Source organism: Jaculus jaculus, chromosome 11, assembly GCF_020740685.1.
Source record: "Jaculus jaculus isolate mJacJac1 chromosome 11, mJacJac1.mat.Y.cur, whole genome shotgun sequence".
Classification (NCBI taxonomy): Eukaryota; Metazoa; Chordata; class Mammalia; order Rodentia; family Dipodidae; genus Jaculus; species Jaculus jaculus.
Genome location: NC_059112.1, coordinates 42,966,720 through 42,973,735, shown reverse-complemented (window position 1 = coordinate 42,973,735; position 7,016 = coordinate 42,966,720). Strand labels below are relative to the sequence as shown.

At 38.7% G+C, this 7,016-nt stretch overlaps 1 pseudogene; it reads right to left on the bottom strand.

Moving 5' to 3' along the window:
* Positions 1-639: 639 nt before the first annotated feature.
* Positions 640-984, bottom strand: LOC123453321 (annotated as a pseudogene).
* Positions 985-7,016: the final 6,032 nt, after the last annotated feature.

Below are 7,016 nucleotides of genomic sequence, written 5' to 3'. Positions count from 1 at the left end.
AATAAAATTCCTGTTTATTATTGGACATTGTTTCACACATACATCAAACAGGCCAAATAAATAAATAAATAAATAAATAGCAATTTCATAGACAAAAAAAGAAAAAAAAAGAAACCTTTTATCTTTGGCCTTTTTAACCATCTCATACAAACAAACTACTTATAGTACAGCTAGGTACATAGACAAAAACAGTTACTGGAATGATCAAAATAAGATTTTTTTTGCTTTTTTATTACAGTTTTTTTTTTTTTTTCTCCTTTGAGATTATAATGAACATGGTCACACCACAAGCAAAGTCAGAAATAGGCCAGAGAACGCTCTGAAGGCTGGTCTGGTCATCCGTTATCATTAAAAATGGCTGACCCCTAACAGTATGTACAAAAATATAAAATGTAAATAAAAAATATAAACAAATTTTCCTTTTAAAGTACTTTTAAGAAAAAAAGCAGGGCCTCGGAAGTTTTGGTTTTCTCCTCCCCTGTTGCAAATTCTCATTGTGGTTTTGGTGGGGTGGTGAAGAGCGTGCGTCTCCTGCGGGTGGCGCTGCCCGTGGTTGGCCGGCAGGCGGCCTCTCTACTCGAAGGTGACCACCTTTAGGTTCTGAGACGGGAAGTGGAGGGTGAATAGGTCACGGAGGCCCTTTTTCAATAACTTTTCCTTTATTGCTGTCTAGTCATCCTAATCGGTCTTCTGCTTCTTGGTATCAACATCATCATCCTCATCATCTTCAGCTGCCCGCTTGCCCGTAGCTGCCTCCGCCTCCTCATCTTCATCTCCATCCTCTTCCTCACCATCACCTTCTTCTTTCTTCTTCATCTACCTCATTGTCAGCCTCCTGTTCCCCATTTTCCTCATTAGCATTCCCATTGGCAGGGGCTTCTCTTCCATTCTCTGCCTCCTCCACAACTTCCTTCTTTTCCTTCAAATCCTTGGTGGTGATCTCGGAGCTGGTGTCCACAGCCGCGTCTGACATGGTGGCGCGCGTGAGCAGGTGCAGCGGGCGAAATAGAACGGGAGGGTTCGAAGACTGGCGGAAAGCCTGCCGGAGTCCCGGCCGGAGAGAGGGAGGGAAGGCAGGCCCCGAGTGTCTGCGGGAGCAGAGAGGCGGAGCCCGGAACAATGCAAAGAGGGCTTTTCAGAGCAGCCTGTGGGGAATTCTTTTTTTTTTCTTTTTTCTTTCTTTCTTTCTTTCTCTCTCTCTTTTTTTTTTCCGAGGTATGGTTTCACTCTATCCCAGGCTGACCTGGAATTCATTATGTAGTGTCAGGGTGGCCTCAAACTCACAGCAATTCTCCTACCTCTGCCTCCCGAGTGCTGGGATTAAATGCGTGTGCCACCACACCTGGCTTAGTTTCTTAATATAGGCATTTAGAACCATAAATTTTCCTCTTCTGACTGCCTGCATTCTGTCACAAAGATTTTGGTACGTTGTATTCTCATCATCATTTAATTCTATGAATTTATTGACTTCCTTTTTTGATTTCTTCAATGACCTGTTCCTCATTCAATAGTATACTGTTTAGTCTCTATGAATTCCTGTATGCTTAGTAGTTTTTCCTCTTGCTGATTTGCAGTTTAATCCCATTGTAGTCAAATAGACTACAAGGGACCATTTCAATTTTCTTGTATTTGTTGAGATTTGCTTCTTGTCCTAATATATGGTCTATTTTAAAGAATGTTTCATGTGCTGCTGAGAAAAATGTATGTTCTGCAGCATTTGTATGGAATGTTCTGTTGATATCTGTTAGGTCCATTTGTTCCATTACACCATTTACTCCAGATGTCTCTCTGTTTATTTTTTGCTGTCAATTGATGAGCGTGGGTTACTGAAATCACCCACTACAACTATGTTTGGTATTATCTGTGACCTTAAGTCTAATAGTGTTTGTTTGATGACATCAGAAGTCCCCATATTAGGTGCATATATGTTTAGGACTGTAATGTTCTCCTGTTGGAATGTTCCTTTAATCCATGTAAAATGATTTTCCTTATCTTTCCTCACTAATGTTTGTTTGAATTCTATCCTGTCAGATATTGTTTCCTATGCCCATTTGCTTGAAATACCATTTTCTAGCCTTTCATCCTAAGACAGTTTCTATCTTTTATTGAGAGATGAGTTTCCTGGTGGCAACAAATGGCAGGATCCTGTATTTTAACCCAGTCTGCAAGCCTGTGTCTTTTGGTTCAGGCATTGAGGGTGTTGATATTGAAAGGCATATATTTATTATCACCATTCTTCTTTTTTTGTAGTGGTTCCTGTTTTCCCTTTACTTGCTTATTATTTGAGTATGGTTTGTTTTTTCCTATTTCCTCCTGTGTGTATTTTGCTTTCTCTTCAGCATGAAGAATTCCTTAAAGTATTTTCTATAGAACTAGTTTAGTTATCATAAATTCCTTTAGCCTCTTTTTGTTGTGGAATGTCCTTTTTTCTTCATCAGTTTGAATAGATAGCTTTGCAGGATAAAGTAATCTTGGTTGACAGTTGTTATCTTTCAGGATTTGGAATACATCATTCCAAGCCCTTCTGGCTTTTAAAGTTTGTGCTGAGTAATCTGCTGATGGACTTGCCTTTGTAGATGATTTGCTTTTCCTTTCTAACTGCTTTCAATATATTTTCTTTGGTTTTTGTGATTAGTACCTTAATTATAACATGGAGAGAAGTTCTTTCCAGGTTTTGTTTGTTTGGTGTTCTAAAAGTTCCTTGTAAATCTACATTGGCATTTCCTTCCCAATTTGGGGAAGTTTTTCTTCTATGATTTTGTTGAAAATGCCTATTAAGCCTTTGGATTGAAATTCGTCTCCTTCTACTATATGCTAAATTATTATGTTTGATCTTTTCATAGTGTCCCAGATATCTTGCAAGTTCCATTCATACCTTCTTATTAGCTTGTCTTTCTCTTTGTTGGACTCTATTAGATCTGCCACCTGGTTTTCTAGTTTATTCTGTTCTCACCTTCATCCATTCTACTGGTGAGATTTTCCACTGAGTTATTTATGTGACTGTGTTCTTCAGAGCGACAATTTAAGCTTGGTTTTTCTTCAGTATTTCTGTTTCCTTACTCACATCTTGTAATGACCTCCTTATTTCATTAAACTGCTTTCCTGTGTTTTCTTTCAGAAGTGTGTTTTCTTCTTTAATTCCTTTGTTTCCTTCTTTGATTCCTTTCATTCTCCTTTGATTTCTTTGAGTATAGATACAATCATACAATCATTTTTTAAAAAAATCTTTATCAGGCATTTCATCTAAAACAGACTCATTGGTGATCATTTGTAATGGTTTTATAATTTTTTATGGGATTGTGTTGTCTTGATTCTTTGTGTTTCTTGTATTATAATCTAGTTACTTTTTCATTCTGAATTGATTTGATGTTTGGGTCTTCTACTTATCTGTATTGTTCCTAGGTGTGGTGACCTATCTTTATATACTTTCAGGATATGAATTTAAGGTGTCAGGTGTAGCTCTTCTACTCCAATCCAACCACAGAAGTAATCCTAGGTGTTGAGTTTGCTTGTTAATCAAGTATTCTAGTGGACTGGGTGGAACAATTTACTGGCAAATTCTAAACTTCAACTGAACAATATACACATTCAATAATAACCAGCACAAAGTTTGCAGTTGTGGAGATTAAGCAAACAGTCTTATAAAGCCAAAATCCCTAAGAGAGTGTGTCTCTACACCCTTAGTCTTGTCAGCTGGGAGGTAGAGATTTCCGTTCTGAATTGGGTTCGAGGTCAGCCTGGATCTGAACTAGGCCCTACCCCCAGTACTGACAGAAGCAAAAGACAAAGGCCCTATAAATCTGAAAGCATAAAAGACAACAATATTCAACCCCCAAATACAGCTTATTGGTAAAGCCAAATAAGAATATATAACTCATAACCTGCCCTGATGTGGAAAGAGAGATTAGTTCTTCCAATGCAGGCCTGTGCACCTGTTCTTTTTTTTGTCAGTTGGCCTCATTACTTTTGGGGTGCCTTGCAATCTCACCAATGCTGAGTGTCCACCTTGATCCCTCTGTGTTGTGCTATGAAGCTGGAGCTCTGATCAGCTGTGCTGGATTCACTGCCACTGGGGGCTGAGTGCTGGGAGTTAGAGGTTCTGGTGGTTGGGGTGTGAGAGAGTGCAGAAAGCCGGGGGTTTCTCACAAGGTCCTGCCTGTATTCCTTTCAGCAGCTCCTTAGTTGATCTCAGCTGTATTTTTTCAGCTTTCTTGACTTTGCAAGGAGGCTAATGAGGTTGGAAAATCCCCTTGTTTGTTCTCTGCTGCCACTACTTGGCACACCTGGTGGGGTAGTGCCTGGCGGGTGTACGGATTGCAGGGATCACAGGGCTGCAAATGGTTCAATGGGATTCTGGCCATTTTCTTCCTTTCTGGTGGATATTTGTCTCTCCTGCTTCTCTGCTATGTCTAAAAATAACCTGTACTCCTTTACTTTTCAGAAAGAGTGTATTTTGCTTAAATCCCTCCCTAGGCTGGTTTGGCATGTGTCCTATGCCACCATCTTACCTGGAAGTCAAGGATTGCTTTTAAATGCCTTAATTTCTGACCACAAGCCTCTAGAACTATAAGAGAATAAATATCTGCTGCTTTAGCATCTAAATTGTGGAAAGTAGTTGTTGTGGTATCTCTAAGGAAAGAAAATATTACTTTAAAAATATTTATTTATTGCCAGAGAGAAAAGAGAGAACGGGTGTGCCAGAGCCTCTTGCTGCCTTAAACCATCTCCAGATGTATGTGCCTCTGTATATCTTTACATGAGTGCTAGGGAATCAAGCCCAGGCTATCAGGCCTTGCAAGCAAGTGCCTTTCACTGCTGAACCATGCCTCCAACTTAAAAGAAAGTATTCTTCAAGGTCAACTTAAATGAAATATTCCTCATGAACATATTATTGGACTTTATCTACTCAGGATGAATCACTCTGTTACTGGTGGTTTCTAGATGTTTTCAGGTTCTTGGCATCTTATTCAAAGGATTGAAAAAAGTCACACATAAGAAATTAAGTATAATGACACTTTATTAAGAACCATGAGATAGTGAAATAATAAATGCTTAAATATACTGTCACAGGGACAGTGGTCCACTTGAATGGAGAGTACTGAAGGGCATCAGAAAATGAGTCAGGGATTCTCTTTATAGGACTTTTAGGGAAGGCTGGATCTGTTGCTAAGGTTGTACTATGTGGGGTCCTGTGGTCCCAATTATGCATAGATATAAGATGTTAAATAGGGATTTCTCCCTAAAAGTTCACTTAGAGGAAACAGTTTGCCTTTTTGTGCTTGCATCCAAAATGAGTTCAGGCTGGATGGGACCCTGTCAGATCCTGGATCTTTCTAAGAATATATTTGAATGGGGACCGATCACAAAGAATGGTCACCAATAAGAGGAAAAAACGAGTCCATTGTTTGAACTGGGTGCATGTGCAGCTCAGTACAGGTGGGGATGCCAAGTTCCTATCAGGTTACGAAGGGCATTGTTGAGAAGAAGGTTGGGTCTAGTGCTGAAGCCAAACACAGTATCATGAAGCTTAAACTAGTTGCTCTACTTGTCTGCCTCTTTTCTGTGACCAAACCATAGAACTTGAAACCTACTTAACCTGACTTGTCTATTTTATGGTATGCACATTTGTCTGTTAGCCTGAAACTTCCTCATGGGCCTATATAGCACATTGCCTTATACACAACTAAAACTCAACAAACATTTCTTGGGTTAGAGAGATGGCTTAGCAGTTAAGGCACTTGCCTGCCAAGCCTAACGTCCCAGGTTTGATTCCCCAGTACCCATGTAAGCTAGATGCACAAGAGTCACAGTTAGGACATGCCTTCACCATTTCTTCTCTTTAGTCTTTCATCTTGACTAAGTTGGCCAGTTAGGATGCATGTGTGACATCTTTGCTTAGTTCTATATTCCCCTTTGGACAGGTATGAAAAAAACAATCCACGGTGGGTGCTCGCTCAGTTTACAATTGTAATTCATATATCTTTTCTTTAGGGGCAGATTTCTCCTTTATAATTCATATAACTTTTGATTTGCGGATTCTTTTTATTTGTTCAGCATTTATATTTAGTTTCTATGCATCATGGAATATGGCCATGGTACAAGTAGCCTAAATTGAATTCAGTCAATATTAATTGAGTACCTAGAATATGCCAGACATGACCCCTGGTGGCAAGCAAAGAGATTAAAATAGGGCTCTATCCTTAGGGATTAATGTTTTAAGGAGGGAGAAAGTAAGTTCATAATTATCATTTCACCAAATGGCAATTTCAATAAGTGGTATAAATAATGATTAATTTAATTGAACCATGAAATGGGCAATGCTTCATGAAGCAAATAAAAACTAATGCAAAAGTTATTTCTCTGTGGCTTTGGAATGCATTAAGTTCTTCTTAAAAGGATCACATTGAAATAATATCTTACCACAGATACATTCAGATGACACAGGGAGGGTTTATAGACATGGCTTTGAAGGGAATGACTGCTTTGTGAGCTGTGGAAAATTGCTAAGCACTATAGTAATTAACAGGTAGCTGACTTCTTCCCAGTGTTGCTTTCCTGACTACAAGCTTACATCAAAAGCACTTAGTCTTTGTCAACCGGTAATGGCATACAAAATAATTAGCTTAAAACTATAAGTTAAAAGTTATTTATCTAGTTAGTTTTTCAAGCTAGTCTTGCTCTAGCCCAGGCTGACCCAAAATTCACTATGTAATCTCAGGGTGATCTTGAACTAACAGCAATCCTCCTCTAACTTTACCTCTTGAGCGCTGAGATTAAAGGCATGAGCCACACATCTGACCTTAAATTTTTTTTAAATAACAAATAAACAAATCAGTCTTAGCAGAATCATATTTGTATTGATGAAATCCTCAGATTTCCTAAAATTCTTTAGTAAAATAAAAGCGGTGTCGATGTATTCCTGCCACGCTGTTTCATATTGTCATGCGCAGACATTTTTGAATTTTGGATTCTCCAGAATCTTAATAGAAGAAGTCATATTTTATAAAATTCATACT